The 23890-nt window shown below is 39.8% G+C and overlaps 1 protein-coding gene across 6 annotated transcripts in view; it reads right to left on the reverse strand.

The window, feature by feature from the left end:
• NFYC (nuclear transcription factor Y subunit gamma) overlaps positions 1–23890 on the reverse strand; it is a 73236-nt gene extending 49346 nt beyond the window's left edge. For 2 of the 6 annotated variants that reach the window (XM_045548113.1, XM_045548110.1), the window contains exon 1: positions 23685–23889. The gene's annotated coding sequence lies outside the window, so the exon portion shown is untranslated. Of the gene's footprint in view, positions 1–8491; positions 8782–23684 lie in introns of those variants that run through there. The other 4 variants (XM_045548114.1, XM_045548116.1, XM_045548115.1 and 1 more) reach the window with 4 other exon arrangements.

A 23890-nucleotide genomic window follows, 5' to 3' on the forward strand; every position in this document is an offset into this window, starting at 1 on the left:
ATGTTATTTTAACTATCAAGCCACCATTCCAAGAAATCAGAATTCTTTTGTTCTATCTCACTACGGATAAAGCAAGGATTATTATATAAATCACAGCTAGAAAATCTAAAGCAACTGATTATTTAAGAATACCGTGACTCATCTAAAAACACCAATCTCTGTGGTTCAAGACAAGAACCCAAATTTGGGAGCTGCCCAATACATACTACCAGAGTGTGCATTTGCATAGCTAAGGAACACCACAGAATACCTACTAAAAGTCTATATTTGGAAAAAGTCCTTCAATTACTCATCTGACCTTAGTGAATTTACGATTCACAAAAGACAATTTCCCAAAACACTGGTATTGTTAAACAGGACCTATCTATTTGTACTAAGCTTTGTTCTCAAAAGAAAAGTGGCTGTGATCACCTCTTTTGACAAAAATTTAAAGATAATTCAATTTGCTCCTTTCATAAACAGCTTCTTAAGTAGTCATGCAATGTAAGAGTCTATGAGAACTCTGGGAAAGTCCCATTTTTTAAAAGATGTGTGCCTTTTAGGGGAAGAGCAACTACAGGAAAAGGGAAGATGGGAGGAGGAATTAATCCAATAAGATGGACAGAGCTATAGATTGTTTTTCATACACAGTAACAAGGCGCAGTTACAAGGATCAAATGGCTTGTGTCACTAGGCTCTGCCTCCTGTTTTCTCACCCTCAAAATGGGGATAATAATCTTCTGTCCTACCTACATTAGATAAATACCAAATAAGAGAATGAGCATGAAATCACTTCATTAACTGTAAAGTACTATGCTTCACATAAACATTGCATACTATTACATTGCTTAACCACCTTCAAGGGTAGCTCCAGGGGCATTTGGCCAGTTAATTACCAGGAGAAAAATAATCATGGCATTCAGGATACAAATAACTAGGTAAGATGGCTGGAAATTTACCACTATTTCTCTAGTGAAAAGTTTCCTATTGCCTTTATTTTAGAGTGAAGATAATTACAACATACTTAGCCTAGAAACTAAATATAGGTGCCTTATATTAAAAACTCTGTTAAATCCTACAGATGAGGCTGGTACCATTCCTGGTAGTTAATTGTATGTGCTGCTCATTGGTGCTATCATGATCATGTGACTATAAATTACTTGCTAAGCAAATGCTGCCAAATTCCCACATATGTATCTTTGGTTGGCTTTGTGCAGGATGCTGCCATTTGAGACTTTACAAAGCTAACATGAGTAAGATTAAGCCCAGTGAAACTCAAAAAACAAAATCTAGTCTTTGTATCAAATGGAGATGTGTTTTGTGTGTGTGTGTGTGTACATACGAATTAATCTCAAGGAAATACCTGTGTATTTTCAGAGCAAGTGAAGGCTACTAGATTCTAGGGCAGTATTTCTAATCTTTTACATATCAAGGCACACATAGAAAATGTTAATATTAGCTTTCTGAATATTTAACCTATGATCTGATACTGATGCCTTCACTTAGTTTAACTTGTCACAAGATCATGTATCACGCATGGTACTTAAAGTATGCTGAGGAAGATGTAGGCTAACAATGACACCTTTACCCTATATGTATGCCTGGTTAAAGGGAGTTATAGACATTCTCTAGTTTAACTAAACTAACACTCAAAAAATGAACAAGTAACTTTATAGAGCAAAGAAAACTAATTCATACATGTGAGCTGCACACTCAAGTAAGAGTATGCAATCAAAAAGGCTCAGAGAACACTGCTACAGGACACCACCATGCTTATTTCTGAATTTCTCAACTTTAGAGTCAGACCTTTTTGTGTTCCCATCTTTGACATGTAGCTTTATTCTTCTATCCATTCTCTCCCTTGATTCTCTTCCATTCAATCCCCCAGTTCAGCTATAATCTCCAGGAGCTTAAATTCCAAATATATAGTACCAATTTTGATATTTCTCCAAAGCACCAATTCTGCATGTACAAGCTGCCTACTAGACATCTCCAACTGGAAAGCTACCTGGAACTGAAATTCCACAAGCCCCAAATCAAATCTATCTTCTTTCCCCAAACCTGCTCCTCCTAACTTTCTGTTTCTACCCTCCAGTCAACCCAGGCTTGAAATCTCAGTCTCTTTCTCCTCTGCTCCTCAATTCTAATCAACTGCTAAATTCTGTAATAAGTGTCCAACAGTATCTATCTTCTGACTTTTCTTCACACTGCTACTATCTCCGTTCAGGCCCTCATCATCTCCATGTAATAATAAAAATGATGACGATATTGATTATAGCTAATACTCATTAGTGATTACTGTGTGCCAGGTGCAGTTCTAAGCCCTTTATATTACTACCTATTTTAACCCTCTTAACAATCCTGTAAGAGTTGTGAACCTAGTATGTAAACTGACTGCATTGTTCACAGTTTGTAGTGTCTCAAATTTATTCTACATAAGGATGCATAATAAATCTTATAAAAGCCCAGCTCTGATAATGCCACTCTACTACCCCAAATCTCCAATGGTCACCAATGTCAAACAGAGACTGTTCAAATTTCTTAGCCTGGCAATCAAGGACTTCCAACATCTGACCCAATTTACTTGTCCATATTTCTTTACCAGTCTTTCCTGTCCTTAACTCATCTCCTTATGCTCTAAGCAGGCAGACCATTTACTGCTCTCTTCAGCCCAAGCTGTACTTTTTGAATCATGACCTTGCTCCTGCTGCTTCCCATGCCTGAAATGCCCTTGTCCCTAACCTGAATCCAACACCCTGATAAACTGCCTCCTTTCAATCCTAAGCCAAGGTCTCTCCTCCTCTGAATTGTGTGCATTTTGCATGTACTTTCCATATCAGTTTCCAATAATTGATATACATCATCAGTCTCCCCTACCAGATTGTTAGATCCTGGAGTAAAATTTTATTTGTGTACATTTTTTAAGTCTCTACATAAAAGACATGGATGGATGCATAGTGAACTACTGAAAGGAAGTGTAAAAATCATCCAACTGTAGGATTTCCTTGAAGATAAGAACTATACAGCTTAGGTAGATAAAGGAAAAATTGATTCTGTCTGGATATTTCCAATCAAGCAGGTCTTCCCTTTAGTTTTCTATGTAATTTGAAACTATGTAAACAGAACAAAATGATAGTACTTCCAAGAAAAAAGGACAACCAAGTGAATTAGCACTGCTGTTTGCTGTGGTTATTTTAGTCTTCTTTCTTCCTTTGAACCAAGGAACACAAGGTCACAAACTATGTTATGCCACTTCAAAGTTAAACATTTACTAGGTGTTTTTTTCTTCAGTTCTTCCTTTATACTGGAATTTATTTTCATTTCTTATCCTTCAACTGTCCTTTTCCACTGCAGGTGCTGGACTGTAATTTAATTTAGAATACTCTCAGTAGAGAAAAACTTTTGGTCAATTATCAAACAATGGGGCCTGGCTTTGGGATCCTGAAAGGAGAGGCAGGAAGATAAGGGTGATAATGCAAATAGAATCTGACAAAGTTCTAAAGAGCTAGGCACAATACTGAGGTAGCAAAAAGAACAGATTAAAAAGAAAATTAAACTTTTGGGAAATGCAGATATGAGGTATATACTATCCAGCTGTGTCTATTACAATTATCAGTTACAGTACACTTCGGGACTTAAATATTATATAACTTACATCATTCAAGCCCTCATTCTTTCAATAAACTGTAGCTTTTGTTAAATATATGAAGGTGGTGAGAAAAATTAAAATTTTCAAGTATATCAAGGTCTATCGGCCGGGCGCGGTGGCTCACGCCTGTAATCCTAGCCCTCTGGGAGGCCGAGGCGGGTGGATCGCTGGAGGTCAGGAGTTCGAGACCAGCCTGAGCGAGACGGTCTCTACTAAAAAAAAAAAAAAAAAGAAAGAAATTATCTGGACAACTAAAAATATATATAGAAAAATGCATGGTGGCACATGCCTGTAGTTCCCAGCTACTCGGGAGGCTGAGGCAGTAGGATCGCTTAAGCCCAGAGTTTGAGGTTGCTTGTGAGCTAGGCTGACGCCACTGGGCAACAAAGTGAGACTCTGTCTCAAAAAAAAAAAAAAAAAAAAAAAAAAGGTCTACCAAAGAATACACAAAATAACAAAACCTCCAAAATACACACAAGCTCATATAGAAATGCCACTTTGCTGGTGGGAAAGAGTAAAGTTGATATAGTTAAAATATTATTTGGGGCATATATAGAAAAATGATTCCTATTTTAGTCTTGTCAAATGCTTAAAATGACCCTGGAGTCTTTATTAAATGCAGGTTGCCTTAAGGACTCACTTGAAGAACCAAGCCCAAAGCTGTTCTTGTTCTTGAATGTATGAACAAAAAATAAAACCACTAACTGGCATACAGATGTTGTGTTTATATATTAGTTTACTTCCTTATAACGCATAAAAGTAACCTAGCTCTCTGGGACACCTCAGACAGGTGGGCACCATTAGCTTCCTAGCTAATCTCAGCTTTCTGAATAAGCAACTGGCTGAGGCAAGAGATCTCAGATCCCAAAGGGGACACTAAGTCTGCTGCCACAGCAGACTTTCAAACCAACAGACTCCATATAAAGACTTCTGAACCTCTTCTATGACCCATTTTCTCTCTGTTCCTTCTGTGTTCAAATTGCAACCTATACAGATGCACCAAAAGGAAGAGAAATATGAAAAATAAAAAGTAAAAACAACCTAGAGGAATAAAAGAAACATGTAACAAATTGAGTGGGAGTCATATCTCTGAACTTGCAGTGGCCAGTCACTAAAAAGCTGTAAGACTTGGATTAGAACACCTCACCTCATTGGGCCTCCATTTCCCCCATTTTACGAGAAGGGAACTAGACTAGATCCCTAAATGATTCCCATCTGCTTAATCTGGTAGTATTTGAACTCTGTTTGGACATATTTTGGGGGATAGGGATGGGCAAGAATCATTTCATTCATAATCAGCTTTAAGAACACTTTTTGGGTTATTGAGCCCTCATAAAAATATATCACTTCTTTAAAAGGAGACCTCATCTTGTTTTAGGAACAAAAGCCCACAGTGACCATGATTGCTGTTTTCAAATATACCCATTCCTGGAAATGGAATTTTATTTGATAAGGCCAATGCCAATTTTGCCAAACCTCATTCTGTCTGAATGATTCTTTCAGTGCACACAAAGAAGGTAGATACCAATGATGACTGACCATGCCTGAGAGGAAGTGACTTAATAGAACAGGAAATCAAACAGATCACAAAATATCAACCCCACCTCAGGGGGAAAAAAAGGAAGTTCTAAAAATAGACAACACCATGCATGTAAAATGGGTGAAAGAAATCCCCATGAGTTTCCACCACTTATGTTAGAAAGGTATCTTACAGTAAGTATCAACTGTGTAAAATTTATGCCAGAGTTTAGATTTTTGATGACAGACCAATTTTTTTTTTTAAAGTACTCATCCCAACATTTACTTACTTGCTACTCCTCTGCAAGCTGTAACTACCTCTCAAGCTTAGGAACCGACAGAAAGGATGACCACAAAGCAAACCAAAAAACTGACTCCAGTTTACTTTATAAACATTTGGTGCACAAACTAAAAAAACATAACCTCTGCTTGGCAAACATCTGCAACCATTATAACTTACCTGTATTATAATGCAAATCTCAGAATACAATCAGACCAGGCTCACAGTTTTTATTCTGAGAGGTTCCTAAATCTAATAAGTTTTTTTAAAAAATCAGCATTCCCATTTTATCTTATTCTGTGAGGCCCTCCATTTTTGACAAAGAGTTCAAAATTCCTTCATAGGAATCTTGATGGGTAAAGGTTTGATGGTCTCAATGTATGCATTAAATAGATAGTCATGTCAGCATAAGTAGGAATATGCAGGTGAAGGCATGTGGAACAAGTTTAAAAAGAGATGTGTCAGGTTTAAGCAAACTCCTTTGTAAATATATTAAAATACTGGCATTTTTTTCTTTGATGCCACACCTATCTTCATAAACATTTCATCCCCCAATAGTCTGGATTAACAACAACTAATATTTATGTAACACTTCACAATTTGCAAAGCACTTTGACATACAAGATCTCATTCAAGACTCACCACTAAATAAGAAGGTGCTATTTTTAGGTCCCATTTTTACATGTGAGGAAGCTAACACTAAATGGCTGACTTGCCCAAGCCTACAAAGCTGGTGATAGTGCCAAGTGGGATTTGAACACAGGTCTCCTGACTTTAAATGGCCTGTACCATGCTGTCTCAAAGACTGTAATCAGAGCAAATAAATGTCCCAATCTCAGACACCAGCAAAGCCTCCCCACCCATATACACAGCCACCTATAGCCCAAGTGATAGCCCTAGAAGATCTTTGCTCTTCCTGGAAGTAAAGTTTTCTTCATTACTCTGGAAAACATTTATCTGGCTAAAGTGTTATATGAGATCATATGAACACTATTCGAAATACACTAGACAACATCTTAGTCACCTGAAGTGTTGCATAGCCATGCCCATGTACATCCAGGTAGCGGGTCAGACTCTCAGAGTCCATGACCCTAAAAAGGTTATGAAGAACCTAAGCTAGAGGCAGTGGTTGGGCATCTTTCCAAGAAGCTAAACTCATAAAGTTATTAAGTTTACAGAGTTTTATCTAGGCCTCATACTGTGCCCCTTCACTTTTGCCTCCTCTGCTCCAGGCGTTCTCCCAGGGCCAATAGGGTCATTCAGTATCTACAAATGTTTCTTTAATCATATATAAAACCTGGAATCATCTGTAACATATAAATCAATGACTTGTAAAAAATAAACTTAAAATAATTATTTCTTAAAATGTAATCCTTAACACACACTCCTTTCTGTTAGGACTTAAATTCCCAGAATGAACATTTTCTTATATAAGTATTCTAATCTCCCAAAAGAAGTTTTCACAAATACAATTTGAACTCCTAAACTACTATCCTTCAATAAGAACCCACTAGATTACAAAGAAGACAAGGTAGCACGCAAGGAATTCTGAATCTGTTGGGCAGTTCACTCAACTATCATACCAAAAAGATTTAGAATATTTTTGCTAGGGGGAGGGAACTGAGCAGAGTGGGAGAGAGAATGAATGCAGCCCTATTGTCTTATTGCTTGAAAACTCCTAATTTGAATCTATAACATACTCCTACTAACCACTCAACTTCAATATCAGAGGTATAGTCTCTTTTCATCTTAAATAGAGCTTTTCAGTCTAAATCTGTATAAACAAACTTTGTCCTTCAATCTTTCAACTCCTCGGCAGTTTTTCAAGGTCACTTTTGCGAGCAACGACAGAGGCCTGCATCCAGGAACTTTGACTGCTATCCACTGTAACTCAAAAAGCCCCAAATCTAAATCCCTATCAGTCCTTTCAGGTAAATCCTTTACTAGAGGGGAAGCTAGGGAAGGCAAATCAACACCCTTGAAACTTCCCGAACAAGGCCTGCTCCTTTTCCCTATCCAGAGACTGAGTGCTGCTGGTTCACTGCTCCACACTGAGTCTGCTGCAGAAATGTTCCAATGACCTTCATTTCGTACTTGCAAATAAAAAGAAAACAAAGAAATGCTTTTTAAAATCAGGTGTATTATAGATCTTAGTACATGGGATTGAAGATTTTACTATTCACAAGAACTGGATGATTACTGATTAGCAACCTACATTAGCTTCATATCCCTAAAGAGGGGGAAAAAATACATCAAGGGCAAAAGATAGGATGCCTGTACTCTTAACTTTCCTATTCACAAACTGCAGGTAATTAGGATTTTAAATATTTCATACAGAAAATGAAAAGCATTTTGCTCACATCATTCTAAAGAACCAAATCAACACCTGACAAAATGTGTGAAATTGGTGTATAAAGATTTGCTCTTGTCACTGTCAATGTAAATGCAGAAGTATGTTTCTAACCACCATTCTAAGCTAAAATGTACATTTTAAAACAAAGATTATTCCTAAATTAATTAGTACTTCTTAGAATCTAGAGGCAGACAGGTAAATCAAGGAAGTTATGGGAGAATTTCACACTGGCATGTGGGCCTTCACCATTAGAACCTGCATCAGTGCAAATCATATTTTCACACAAATTTCTAACAGCAATGGTGTTGCTTCCATCTCTGAAAACACAGATGTCAACAAAGTGCATGGAAATAGAAAAACTCTTACAATAACTCAGCTTATTCTGTAGGAAAGCTTCAGTGCACTTGAACAAAGGAAAATTATTTGGAAAACAGTTAAGTTTATCCAACGCAAAGAGAAAGTGCTTTGCTTCTGTGTGCCCTGAAAAATGATTATCCTTTCTTCATGTACCTGATCTGGTCGATACTGAACTAGGAAAAGAAATTCTAGTTGAAGGACATGCAAAATCTAAACAGAGCAAGGTATTCTAGGTGCACCAAAAGGTATGCATGGAATGTAAAGTGGCCATTTTCTGAAACAGTGCAACTTGTCTACACTCTCTGAAGCTAAACAGTTTCTATCATTTCAACACAAAACAAAGAATTAAACTTACCGGGAACTGCATTAATTTTAAATGTAGTTATTTATATCTCCTCGGACAGGGAGAATTAAAGTCACTCCTATCCCTCCCCCCCAAAAGGACGGAGGAAACAAAAGGCAGCAGGAGATGCAGAAACCTGAGTCTGGAATGTCCACTCCAGTGAAAACCCGAACAGCTGTCCCCCCACCCCCCAACAAACTATTCGCCATTTTTCTTTGTCTTTCAGCTGACCCCTGCCTCAGTGAAAAACTCCGAGGCTCCAATGAAGCCCTGCAACCTCCTTCCACTTTAACAGTCAAAGGCATTCAATCTAGCATGCTATTTGACACCAAACCTTGCCTCCACAGTGGTCCCATTGGCTGAGCTGCTTTATCAGCTAAGAACACAAAGCCACGATTGGCTGTTCACGTCATCAGTTACCTCTTTTGTACACTTCCTGTTTTAAAGTTACCTTGAGAAGCAGAACAGGGGTCAGATTCAGCCTTCAAACTACAGGGAACTTAAGGCTTGGAAATGCCCAGCAAATGCACATAGCAGATGCACTAGGACATCATGTGCTTCCAAAACAGGATACTGCAAATTTAGAATTGTTCATAAAACCAAGTGAAAGGGTTGTTACAATTCCCACCCACAGGATCCCTTATTGGCTGTCTGAGTTCCATTTAAAAAATTTAAGGTAATTTAACTGCTTCTGATTGGCCATCAAAGATGTCTGTAAGATACTGCTACAGTATCCTATGGCAGTAAACCAGAAAAGCAATGTGCACAAGGTCGGAAAGTTGTGACTATCTTCAGTTTTCTCTCGAGGCATTAACAGAAGAAAAAGAAAACTGGGTAGGGCTAACCCAAAGAAAATGCAGCTTCTTTAACACTAACAAAGAGTGATGCCGAAGGCCAAACAATAGTTTGCAGAATTTCTAAAAGGCATCTGTCATTATGTTACTGGTAATTTTGAATGCACAGATTAGTACCATGGCAAAACACTTCATTTTAAAACACTAATCCAATTAGGAAAATTTTTCAGGTAATGCATGAAGTTAGTGGCAGGGACAGTGGCATTTCTAAAAAGCCTACGAGAAACCCAAGAGGGAAATATAATGATAAAGGAGGAGAGATGGCAAAGGGAGAACAGTGAATACAATCATCCCGCAGTATTCACAGGAAATTGGTTCCAGGATCTCTAGTGGACACCAAAATCCTTGGATGCTCAAGTCCCTGATATAAAATGGTGCAGTATTTACATATAACCTACGTACATCCTACTTTTTTTTTTAAATAGGGTCTCACTATGTTGCCCAGGCTAGAGTGCAATGGCTATTCACAGGTGGCATCAACACACTACAGCCTCTAACTCCTAGGCTCAATGGATCCTCTCAGCCTCCTGAGTTGTTGGGACTACAGGTGCTTGCTGGTTTCCTGTAACAACTAATATAATGTAAATGCTAAGTAACTGTTACACTGTATTGTTCAGGGAATAATGACAAGAAAAAAGTCTACATATGTTTAGTAGAGATGTGATTTTTAAAAAAAAATATTTTCAATTCATAGTTGGTTGAATCTATGGGTAGAGAACCCACAGGTAGAGGGCCAACTGTGCACGGTTAAAAGCACTTTAAGGCCGGGCGCAGTGGCTCACGCTTGTAATCCTAGCACTCTGGGAGGCGGGTGGATTGTTTGAGCTCAGGAGTTCGAGACCAGCCTGAGCAAGAGCAAGACCCTGTCTCTACTGGGAAAAAAAAAAGCACTTTAGATTTGACAGATTAATTTGGACTGTCACAAAATGTTGCTGATTAGCTTTTAATGTTTGATATCATAGAGAATAAACTTTTTCTACCACAATTTCAAGAATAAGCAGCAGGGGTCATCTTAGGAGAGATTTAAGTATTCTTACTTGACTTATTGTGGTTACTGAAGACATTCCAGGGATGCTGAAGTTCACCAGTGGTGGTCAAAGATTTTCTTATGGATTTTGGACCTAATTGCTTAGATTTTTTCTAATATGGTAGAAATCAATTAACATGCCTTTTTTTTTTTTTTTTAAACAGAACGTTCAACAAGCATCTCACCATTACCTGAGGCCTTTAACAATCTCCTTAGATCTGTTTCGTCCAATCAAAGCTAAGTATCCTAGGTCCAAACAACACAGTTGTTTTGCCAGGTAGATGAGATCTTTTCTAGAAATTCCTCAATGGACCTTACATGAGAACTCATCCTTGGCATATGCAGAGATTCAGCATGGCCCTGAAATAGATGATCTGTCCTATCACCTTGCCATATTACATTTTCTTTCTTTCTTTTTTTTTTTTTTTTTTTTGAAATGGAGTCTCACTGTCACCTGGGCTAGAGTGCCATGGCATCAGCCTAGCTCACAGCAACCTCAAACTCCTAGGCTCTAGTGATTCTCCTGCCTCAGCCTCCCAACTAGCTGGGATTACAGGCACACACCACAATGCCCGGCTAATTTTTCTATTTTTAGTAGAGACCAGGTCTCACTCTTGCTCAGGCTGCTCTCAAATTTCTGACCTCAAGCAATCCTCCCGCCTGCCTCAGCTTCCCAGAGTGCCAGGATTACAGGCATGAGCCACCATGCCCAGCCCGAGCCACCACGCCCAGCCGACCTTGCCATATTAATTTCTCTACATACATTCTACTCATTGCGCACAATGAAATAATTCCTGAACACCAACTACTGCCAGGTTCTGTGCTAGGTATATTTTAGACTTTACTCCTCTAATTCTCACTGTAACTCCCTTTTACAAGTGAGAAAAAGTGAGATTCAAAGAAGTTAAATAATTGGTCCTTCATCATATGTCCAGATTCAAACTCACATGCCACGTAGACTGGTACTCCCTTTACTGCACCGCACTGCTTACCAACACATGGAGCACCTAAGGGCACATCGAAGGAAATTCTCAAGGGCCACATATGTACAGATAACATAAACGATTATCCAACTTCACTAATTTAAAAATTAGAAATCTGACTAATGTTACATTTTATCTACCAGTTAGAGACCTAGCTAAGGACATGACAAAACAGCAGCCTACAAGTTGATACAAATTTTTTTTTTTTAGACAGGGTCTTGTTCTGTCACACCAGCTACAGTGCAGTGGCTATTACCATAGCACACTGCAACGTCAGACTCCCAGGCCAAGCAATTCTCCTGCCTCAGCCTCCTGAGTAGCTGGGACCACAGGTGCGTGCCACCATGCCTCGCTAATTTTTCTATTTTTTGTAGAGATGGGGTCTTGCTCTTGCTAGGGCTGGCCTGGAACTCCTGGCCTCAAGCAGTCTTCCCGCCTCAGCCTCCCAAAGTGCTAGGATTACAGGCGTGAGTGAGCCACCATGCCCGGCCAAATTGATACAAATTTTATTACTAAATTATTAGGAACATTTAACCAGCAACACATCACATTTATAATTTATAAGGACTTGAAACAACTAAATTAATGACAGTAGATATTAACATTAAGAGATTGTGAGGCAATTTCACTATGGCATCCATGTAAGAGTTGGATATGCTAACAAGATGCCTTACAAGATGGTTCCTGAAGCTACACAGTTACAGGTATAATATTATAATTCTTTTCTCAAAAATTTAGATCAGGGCTGGGCACAGTGGCTCACGCCTATGATCCCAGTACTTTGGGAGGCTGACGCAGGAGGATCACTTGAGGCCAGGAGTTTGAAACCTGCCTGGGCAACATAACAAGACTCCATCACTATAAAAAATAAGAAAAATTAGCTGGGTGTGGTGCCACATGCCTGTAGTCCTAGCTGCTTGGGAGGCTGAGGCAGAAAGATCGCTTGAGCCCGGGAGTTCGAGGTTGCAGTGAGCTGTGATCACACCACTCTGCACCCCAGCCTGAGCGACAGAGCAAGACAGATTTGGATATCACAGATTCTGAATAGCTATTCCCAGCCTGGGAAGAGAAGGGAGAAGGCCAGCGGGCCAGTTGTGTGCCTTACCCACACTATTGCCTCTCTTAACCCCACAACACTGAGGGCCAGTCAGCTGCCAGGAGGCAAAGAAGTTCAAGTAAGGGGTAGGGCTGGGGGGCAGAAGAATAGGGAGAACATGTTCGCAAGCTCACTGACTAGTACTTAGTGTCAGTACGGCAAAACTAAGCACTTGGGAGTCAGGTAGCACTAGTATCAAATTCTGACTCTACGTATTAATTGTATGACACCGGACTAACCCTGAGCCTGTTTCATCACCTATAATGTAAAACTGTCACTATCTGTATGAGAGTGCCATTGTAAGGATAAAATGAGTTAATACATGTATATTGTACTGTGCCTGAATAAGCATTGAAAAGCAGAAAGTACTAAATGTCACCCAATCCAATTTCCTTATTTTACAGAGCGTTAAGGTTCAGAGAGGGACAACACCTGTTTAAGGCCCTAAAGCTATTTTGAGGGAATGTCTCTCTTCTATCTCTAGCATACCCTGAGGCCCTGCAGAAAGCAACTCCTTAGCCATAAAGAGCAGAACCAGAGGACTACCAGGTACTTCTAAAAATCTTCTCCAGTTTTTATGCTGGAAATCCATGCCTTTCACCACCAGTTCCAGCCAAGGACTGGTTATTATTCCAAAAGTCTCCCCTTTGACTCTTTTTTTTTTTTAAGACAGAGTCTCACTGTGTTGCCCAGGCTAGAGTGCCGTGGCGTGAGCCTAGCTCACAGCAACCTCAAACTCCTGGGTTCAAGCAATCCTTCTGCCTCAGCCTTCCAAGTAGCTGGGACTACAGGCATGCACCACCATGCCCGGCTCATTTTTTCTATATATTATTAGTTGTCCAGATAATTTATTTCTATTTTTTTAGTAGAGACAGGGGTCTCACTCTTGCTCAGGCTGGTCTCGAACTTCTGAACTCAAACGATCCACCAGCCTCAGCCTCCCAGAGTGCTAGGATTATAGGCATGAGCAACCACGCTTGGCCTTCTACTTCTTTATGTACCAGATTAAACCAATCACGTCCCTTGATACTTTGTGAAGGTTTTCAGTATAGTTTTTATTAGTTCTTGGCAGTTTGTAAGGAAAACACTTGGGAGTTGTGTCCCTCTCTGAACCTTAACGCTCTGTAACAATGGGAGTTGTCCCATTGCTCATCAACAGTCACCTTAGTAGAATTCAAGCCACAGTGGGAAGAGAACTCAAATTATCCTTGAATTTCCATTTGGCAGCTGAAACCATTCACTTACTATAGCTTTCTCTCTCTAGCCTGTCATTACTGTGGACTGGAATCTCTGAGATTCCAACTCACAATCTTCCCTGGTCCTGGATCTCAGCAGTCCTCTACACCAGACAATCGCATCTTCTCACCCTTTAACATTCAGATCACTATGAGACAAAACCAGTAACTCTGGTTACCTGGTTCAAGCTTCAGCGCTCTCAAATGCAGGGTGAGAGCTTATGCTTTTCGTCAGAAGATTGATTTTTGAGTTATACCTACCTACTTACTAGCTGTATGATCTTGGCCAAGTTACTTAACCATTTATGAGCTCATTTCTTCATGTATAAAATGGAAAAAATACCATCCACTCACAGGAGTGCTGAGGCTTAAATGAAATAAGTGAAAGCACTCAGCATAATAACCTGGAATGTGGTAGGTGCTCAATTAATATCTAAATACACACTCGACTATAGCACTTACACATAACTACTTTTTCAACATGTCGCTCTATCAGAGAAGGGCTTCTTGAAGGCAGCAACAGTGTCTTATTTATATCCACATATATTTCCAGTGCTCAGTACAAAAACAGAAATCAAACTCAACCTTACCCACAGTGTCAGTGAAATAAAAGGGAATAGCAGGGATTGAGAACTGGTGAGTGTATGTCCCATCTAAAGGGGCAACCACTACTCAGCTCCAACCGAAAAGGGCTATGTAGGAATGCCAGTCCACTGCAGTGAGAACTTCAGATTCTCTAAAAGAAGCAAAAGCCAGATTGTTTTAATGTCAAGTCAAAATTCCATTTTAGATGTTGGTTCAAATTAAAGGAAAAAAAAAACCCAAAAAACTCTAATAATCAAATTGAAGAAAATCAAGGGCTGCCAGAATACAACTTCTGCCCCATATCCTTCACCTGATTTGGTCCTAAACAACTATGAGCTATTTCCCAAATCAAACTCATCTTCAAGATTAAAAAACCAAAAGAAAGTGTTGACATATTTCAAAAGAATCTGACAGAAGTTATGAAGATAATCCCCCAAAAAAGCCCAGAAACACTTTGGGCGATGCTGTCATTAAAGGAACATAGCACTGTTGCTCAGTAAATGGTTAATAAATGAAAAAAACAAACTATTAATAAATGAGACCTTGAGTAGATTATAAATTCTGTATTATTTGTTTTTTAAAAATAAATTATGTTCTCCAAAGCATAAATTAAGACCAAGGGATGGAAAACTATTCTGGAGGGACCTATTTCAGCTCTCAGAGCTGTCCAAAAATGCTACAACCTGTCTCAGAAGCTATGGATAGGGTTGTTAAGCACAGGCTATTTGAATACTTGACAGGGATATGTAAAGGCAAGATGAGAAACAGCAGCCATGTGCAGTGGCAGGAAAACAAGCTCAATCTTTGCAACTAGACAGACTTAGAGTCTAATCCCTCCTCACCACATTTTAGCTGAGTGATCTATGTTAGTTACTTAACCCCACTGAGGCCAGTTTCCTATCCTATAAAGTATCTTGCAAGGTTGTAAGGATTAGGGTAATTTCATTTGTTCAATCAATACTTATAAGCATAGCCATTGTGCTAAATTAGTTCTGGGGATCCTAAACAAGACAGAGTCCTTGTCCTCAAGGAGATTAAAGTCTATTGTAAGAAAGAGAAAAGTTAAAATAGGCAATCATAATGCTGTATGTTAAGAGTTAACATGTGCAAATGCAATCATGCTATTGGAGGACATAAGCAGAGTACCTAACCCAGGTCCTACCTAAGTTTCAGCTGGTCAGAGGAGGATTCTTGGGAGATTTAAAATCCTAAGAATAGAAGTCTGTCTACTAAGACAAAGCAAACTGCACGTGTAAAGGAGCTGACAGAAAGCACTACATTCCCAGAAGGGCTGTAGTTTGGTATAGAAGCAGCCCAGAGGCAAGAGGCTAGAAGTAAAGTTTAAAAGCTAAACAGCTGAACAAAGCTAAGATACTAGAATTGTTTTCTTGTTTTCAATTAATTTTTAATTTTAATTTTAATGTTTTTTAAAGAGTCTCATTCTCTTGCCCAGGCTTCAGTGTAATGGTGTGATCATAGTTCACTCCAGCCTTAAACTCCTGGATGCAAGCAATCCTCCTGCCTCAGCTTCCCGAGTAGCTAGGACTATTATGTATGTGTCACCATGGCAGGCTAATTTTTAAAAATTTTTTGTAGAGACAGGGTCTCACTAGGTTGCTCAGGCTGATCTTGAACTCCTGGCCTCAAGCAATCCTCCCACCTCAGCCTCCCAAATCCCACCTCGGCTGGGATTACAGGATAGGACCTTATTCTAAAACAATGGTAAGGAACTAAAGAGTTTTTAAGCATGCGACTGACAAAATCAGAATTATCCCTTTAGAAGATCATTCTGGGTACACAGAGAATAAGCTAGAGAAGGGGGAAGGGCAGGAGGATGGCAGCACTCTAGCCAATGACAGGGGAAACAGCATATTGCAGTAATCTGGTTACTGGAAAATGTAGTAGAGAAGATGTAGAAAACTAGATAAATGGGAAATATTAAGAGAAAAATCAGTAAGACTCGGTGGTTAATAATGCATGTAGAATGACAACACTGTGCCTGATAAGCAGCAAGTGCTCAAAAAAATGATACCTGCAACTATTATTATTGTTATTGGCAATTGGATTAGATGACCTTTGAAGTCACATTCATCCCTAAGAGTCTGTTACTTTGAAGATCTATGTTGTTCCCAAAAAAGTCCTTTTCCACTATTGGCCAAGCTATCCTATACAAAATGATTCATTTTCATATTCATAAACTATACCAGAACTGATCAAATGGGTTCCACCACACACCAGTCATAACATTAAAATGTTTATTAGGTGTTCTCACAAACAGAGTTCCATGACCAAATAAATTCAAGTAACACTGCATAACGTATCTTCCATCTTGAAGGGTCATAAGGCACATTAGCACAAAGGCTCTGAATAATAATTCTGCAGTAAAGAAAATGTACTTCACTTTGGCCATTATTTTGTCAAAGATCCTTTCCTCACCCCCAAAAGATACTTATTAGCATCATATAGAACTAATGTTGAACGAAACAGCTTGAGAAATGCTGCTCTAAGCCAACTTACAAATTTTTGTGGAATGAAAAGACTCAAGGCAACTCTACTCTGACAACCTTCTAAAATGGTTAGTTTTACACATATTATGGCATTTCCCTTTTTAATTTAGTACTACTGAAAATGACATTAAATACCACCATAAATAGCAATCCTTTGCCTCACAAATTATTGCCAACCAAACATGCTTTGCTTCTTAAAAGGCCCCAACTTTGCCATTTGATAATGAGCAAATTCTATCCTACTTACCTTCAGGGTAAAGTAATAATTTTTAAAACAGTTAAAAATGACAAGCATGTTCAACTGTGCAGATAGTATGTACTTTATTAGCCTTTTCTCTTTTCTCTTTTAAAATAAACAGATAATGCCAGTGTTCAACGGATATGTTTTTTTAACACTGGGCAAAGAATCTCACTTCATATAGATTCCCGGACAATTTACAGCTCCTGAGGACAAGGATAACAGTAATTAGGGATTTAAGCCAATGACATGATACAAAATATATCATTATATATATTATAATATCATTTACACAATATCATTTCCTATGAGTCATCCTATTCCTCTTATTGAAACACTGTTCAAAATCATTATTTATAATTCATACTCATGAATGTATTTCAGAACAGAACAGTTCTTGAACCTTATTAATACAGATATACCATTGACTTTAAATGAAGGGTATTCATTTAAATAGGACACTTCATATACCGTGGACATGGATATTTGAACCTTTAGTTTAAACCTATTCTATTAGAAACATTCAAATGCAAAGGTTACACTCTAGTCCAGCTTTCTTAACTCCATCTAAAGTTTACCCATTAGAAAGCTCTCAGTGTATAAAAGAAAGTACACTGGATTTAGAATTAATCAGTCTGCAGACAGCAAAATACCAAAATGGAAAATACAACCCCCATATTGAAAATAAGTGCAGGTGTTGTCTCATTGCTATCAGGTATATCACTGCAAAAATATGGAGAAGTGTGGAAAGAGTGTAGACAATCTTGCAACCTGGCAAAAATTTCTGCAGGCAGAGAGATTTTTCCCTGAACCATTCTACAACGTTGTCTTTCTGCTTACTTCAAAGAAAATGTTACCCAGGTGACTACAAATCACACGAAGCAAACCAACATTACTACTTCAACTGATAATTCCTACAATTAGAAAAATTAAAAATTACTAACAATGCAAATCTCTCCTTCTGGTCAGAATGATAACACTGTTGTGATTTTATTTATTTATATATATTTTTTGAGACAGAGTCTCGCTCTTTTGCCTGGGCTACAGTCCTGTGGTGTTAGCCTAGCTCTCAGCAGCCTCAAACTCCTGGGCTCAAGTGATCCTCCTGCCTCAGCCTCCTGAGTAGCTGGGACTACAGGCACTTGCCATCAAACCCAGATAATTTTTTCTATTTTTAGTAGAGATGGAGTCTCACTCTTGCTCAGGGTGGTCTCCAACTCCTGAGTTCAAGCGATCCTCCCACCTTGGCCTCCCAGAGTACTAGGATTACAGGCATAAGCCACCACACTCAGCCACCGTTGTTGTGATTTTAATAATCATTGCTATTTGGCAAATATGAAAAAGTATTCATCTCATGAGAATCATTACCACTGAACACTTGGGGATTAACAGAGAAGATCAGGAGACAACTTTCTCTGAAACAAATGATCCTACTACTTTGTGCATTCAAAAGTAAGACTAACCCCACACTAGCCTACTGAAAATCAGCTCCTAAACCACAACAGTACAACTAAATTTAGGTTATTTCTTTCACATCAAGTGGTTGTTCTCTCGTATGGAAATCTTACTGTACATAACAGAGAAATTACAAAAGGCCTCCTTCCTTATCAAGGAAGCACTACCTGGCTGTCAGGACAGATGTGCTGTTCTAAAAAGAAAATGTGTTCTCTTACTTATTAAAGTTCTCCCAGTAACAGGCATCTACCATATGCTATTGTATTCATTTCTAATAATTACCCTATAAGGTAGGTATTCTTACTGCTACTTTACAGGGTAAGAAACTAAGGCTCAGAAAAGTTAAGAATCTGCCCCAGTGCACAGAGAGGGTAAATGCATTGCAGAGACTGAATTCTTTTCTAAGTCTCACTCCAATCAGCAACTATGCTACCCCCTCCCAAGGGCACATTTTGGCCAAAGTTTTTTAAAATCCACTTCCTCTTCTAATTAATCTACTTAAATTATGTTTGGTGCTTTGAGTCTCTGCAGGAAAATACTAAAATGACCTTGTAGCCTTCCTAACTTGTCACGGTGCATGCATGAAAAACTGAATAAACAAAATGAAAAGAGAGACTGTAAGACATCAGATAACTCACAACCAGTTTCCTCTGAGAACAAGAAATAGAATGGAAAAGAACAACTTGCTGGCTAAGGAATGTTCTTCCTAAGTTGTATGCCTGTGGCTAAAATGAACCTCAAGAACGTCATCTGTGACCCTAATAACGTCCTCTGCCATTCTCCCTCCTATGAATGAAGTAAACTTGTCACTTAAAGTCATCTCTCCCATCAAGTCAATGCTTCCACACGAGAGGCAGTGCTATCTATCAGCATGGCACTTGTCTGGAAATCCAATGATCTGGGCAAGACTTGGCTCTGCCCTTGCACAGCTAAGTGACCTTGTCAAGGTCATCTCACTCTAGGACCTCAGTACAAAAGACATGCCTAAAAGAACTAAAGGCCACTTCTTGAGCTAAGACAAAAGGATTTGTTTCTTTTCCCATAATATTTTGTGGTGTCAGTATAACACAGTGTTTAAGTAAGAAAATTAAGAGTTACACAAATTACATTAAGAATTTAGAGTTACCCACCCATGTCTGCATCTGGGCTCTGCCACTTACTGGCTGTGAGACCTTAAATTATTATACTTAACTCCTCAGTTTTCTCATATGTAAAAATGAGGGTGGTAACAGTACCTACTTCACAGTGTGTGAGGATAATATATAATATTTATACCCTTACTGGTACCATGTAAGCACTCAATAAAAGTACTAACTATGATATTATTCCTGAGTTTGATACGTAGACTTCTAGGGGCTCAGTACCGTTGAACTAAAAGATAAAATGTGTTATTACAGAAATTGGCTCAAAAAAAAGAAAAGATGAAATGTGAATTTCAAAACTGCTTCAAAAACACATCTAGCATGGCCTCTCATTTCCCTTTGCCTCCATTGTTTCGTAAATAAAATGGAGTTAAAAATACCTTGTATCTTCTCTAGTACAACGAATTAGTTTTAACCAAATGAATAATGTATAAGCATAAATGAGATAACAGAATATCTAAGAATTGACACATTGACTGCCATAGTAGAAAAAAAATTTTTTCCCCTTAGGGCCACAGTGTTTTATTACGAAAACAGAATAAAAACTTCGCAAACAAAACGATCCTTTCTAATTCAATGAAAAATTTGTTATTTTTTATTGTTTTCTGTGTGTTAGTTATATGCAATTTGAAAAATAGTTCACACGGCTCCCAACGTGAAGAGACATGAGTTACATATGTTTCATAAGGCCTGGGGCTCAAAACTAACCTGAGTTAAACACAACTCACAGGGCAGTTAATGTGTTAAATTAGATGACATGGACATCATCTGTGAAGTAAAGCATCAGTATGATTTCTGCTTAGAAGACAAAGCTGAGTTTCACAAATTTTAAACATAAATTCAGGCCTACTCAGACCTCCTGAGAGTTCACCATTTCCAGGGTAGTCAGTTCCAGAGAATAACAAGGTGGCCACAGATGTAAGGGGCTAATGTGGAATGAAGGTGGTCAATGGTGTTGAAGAACAGGTTGTTCAAGAAATGATTGCTGGCTGGGCACAGAGGCTCACGCCTGTAAACCTAACACTTTGGGAGGCTAAAGTGGGAGGATCGCTTGAGGCCAGGAGTTCAAGACCAGCCTGGGAAACACAGCAAAACCCTGACTCTGCAAAAAATAAAAAGAATTAGCCAGGTGTGGTGCGGCACACCTGTAGTCCTAGCTACTTTGGAGGCTGAGGCAAGAAGATCACTTGAGCCCAGGAATTCGAGGCTGCAGTGTGCTATGATCATGCCACTGGGCTCCAGGGCGACAGAGCAAGACCCCATTTCTAAAGAAAAGACAAGACAAGAAAAGAGAAGAGAAGAGAAGAGAAAGAACGAACGAGAGAGAGAAAGAGACAGAGAGAAAGAGAGAGAGAAAGAAAGAAGAAGAAAGAAAGAAAAGCTTGCTGAATAAAAAAGATTTATGTATATGCTTGATTTTGTAACCTTGCCTAGACTCAGTAAAAAGGAAACTAAGTTACAGATGCCATCACATTCTGCATATTTGGTTAACTTCATGACTTGAACCAAACAAGGCTGAGATGACCAATGTACAAAATGCACAGCAAGCCCTATTTCCACTTGTAGCTTTAACACTATCTTTCACACTGCAATATTATTGCAAATAAAGCAACAGGGCCTGCACCTAATGACATCAAGACATAAAGCTATCATGACTTCCAATTCACTGGTTCCCCCTCAGAACCTGAGTTAAAGGTTTCCATACAAAATTAGGAATGGCAAATATTTTGTCATACCGTTTTAATTCTACACATCATTTAGGATAAGCATATCCTAGAAATCAGTATCCTACAATTTGAAGTAGGCACTAGGCCTTCTTTGGATAGGTCCTGGTACTTGGAGACATAAGGAACTGGAGATGCTTGAAAAACCGTCTCAGTAAGCTCTTTACACTATGCACTTGCTAGTTCCTCGCTGCTTGACATAAATTATTAATACTCCCATATACAGAAAGACTATGTCAGCAATATTTTGAAGCCTGTTTTCAAAAATGCAGATTCTTAAAGTTTCTGTACATATTTTTTTTTCTCATTATCTACCTAGGTTCAGAAAAAATCCAGCTATTTACGTTGTGACTCTTCCCTTTCACTACAGAAACCAAGGAATATGAGCCAGGTGCAGTGGCACACACCTGTAATCGTAGCACTCTGGGAGGCCAAGGTGGGAGGATCCCTTGAGGTCAGGAGTTTAAGACTAGCCTGAGCAAGAGCGAGACCCTGTCTCTAAAAAAAAAAAAAAAAGTAAAAAAATAAAATAAAAAAGAAACCAAGGGATAAGATTTAATGATCTAGCTGAAGAACCCATATTCTATATGGTTACAATTCTGTGGTCTGAATCCCAGAAAAGTACAGCCAATTGTTATTAAGTACACTTTCCCATTAAATATACTCTTAACACCCAGAAATCAAACAAACCAGAATCAACGAACCAGAAAGTGTTGACAAATCCTGTTACGGGAAGATGCAATAAGCTATGCAGTAGTTTATTTCCATTTGGAGCTACTTATTTTTTATTTATTTATTTATTTATTTGATGGAAGTCAAATCTTTATTAGAGGCAACAAAGAACAGATTTGACAGTGTGGAAAAACATAAAGTGGAGGATGTATTAGTCAGAACTTTTTAGCTTTAGTGACAGACATCTACCTCAAGTTCAAGTAAAAAAAGAGAATTCACTGGTTTACATAATTGGAAAATTCAAGCTATCTTCAGGCATAACTGGACCCAGAGGCTTCACAGTGTTACCAGGACTCTCCCTCTCTCCTTGGAGCTGCTTGTTTTTTAAAAAAATTAAAAGTGCATATGAGAACGGGTATATTTTTAGGGACATATACAGGGATATAAATGAGCCAAGATTCAGAAAATCTGGGTAGCTACCTTCCTCTTAGAGGGGAACCTAACAATATTCATTCAACAAATAACTGCTAAGTACCTAACATTTGCTAGAAACGCAGCTTTGGAAATTCAGCCATGACTTGTATTCCTCCTAGAACCGAGAATTTCATATATAACATGTCAAAACTGACTGCACGGTCCTGAAACTCAATCTATAACTGCTCTCCTAATAGATTTCCCACGCCAGAAAATGTTCCCAAGACTGCTTCCTATGTAGCACTTTCTCACATTAGATCTGACACTACTTAATGCTGTGCCTCCTAGGCTTGGCATTCAGTTAATTAAGACCGGGCACACCTATCCAGTAGGATCCCTCTCTGTTTACCTGCTCCTCACATCACATGCCAGGTCAGGTAACTTTGGACTCCAGGGCTTCACCAAAGCCTCACTGTTTAAATGTTCGCACTCTTCAGCAAAATCTCTGATCTGATTCTATCGTTCAAACCTGTCCCTAGCCCTGATGCCTTTCTTCCTATACCATGCACTCAGACCATGGACTTCAGGGTCATTCTCAAAATGGGTCACACTCCAAGTCCAGCACCCCTGGATCTCGAAGACCCTTTCAGCCTGTAACTCGGGTTTTGGTGTTTCCATGCCTGGGACCCCAGGGGCTTGCACACCCTCATTTGGGCTGTGCATGTACCCGAGAGGTCACCTCTGAAACTAGGAGTGTCCCCCATTCCATGCCATATCCCAGGCTACCCTCAAAGCACCAGCCAGGCCATCACCCTCTCCTCCTCCCTTAAGGCTCGCCCCCAGCCTCCACCCTATGCCTGCGCGGAAAGGGGTCACTGCCCCAGCTGCCCAAGCCCAACACACGCTTAACCCCGCAGCCTCCGACTCCTTCATCACCCCCAAGGCCTGAGCCGGCGCGACCAATAAGGTGCCAGGTCCGCGGCCTCCCCGCCACCGACCAATCACGAGCGAGCCCCCCCGCCGTCGCCTTCCGCCAATGGGAGAAAGCCCGCGGGCCGGCCCGACTAGGCGCACGGACCCCACGAGAGCGGCAGCGGCGGCGACAGCGGCGGGCCCGGCGAGGACATAACATGGCGGCGGGCAGGCCGGACCGAACTACAGCAGCGGCCGCGCGAGGGAAGTGAGGTCTCCGCCGAAGGCGGGAAGCGCTGCCCCTCCCCCCGCCGCCGCTCCCCTCTCACCCTCCTGCCCACAGAAGCTCCCGCACACTCACACGCCTCTGCTCAGAAGTCCAGGGAAGAACAGGAGCCGCCCCCGGGCTCCTGCGGAGTCTGGCAATGCAGAGGCCCGGGCACAGCAGAAGGGAGGGGGAAGCGTGCGTCACGGAGAACGGAGCGCGCGCAAAGCGGGGGCACAAACAAGATGGCGGCCACGCCGTTTGCACCGTCTCCCCGCTTCCCCTCCCCCTCTCCTGGCGCC

The sequence above is a fragment of the Lemur catta genome, chromosome 3 (assembly GCF_020740605.2).
Source record: "Lemur catta isolate mLemCat1 chromosome 3, mLemCat1.pri, whole genome shotgun sequence".
Taxonomy (NCBI): domain Eukaryota; kingdom Metazoa; phylum Chordata; class Mammalia; order Primates; family Lemuridae; genus Lemur; species Lemur catta.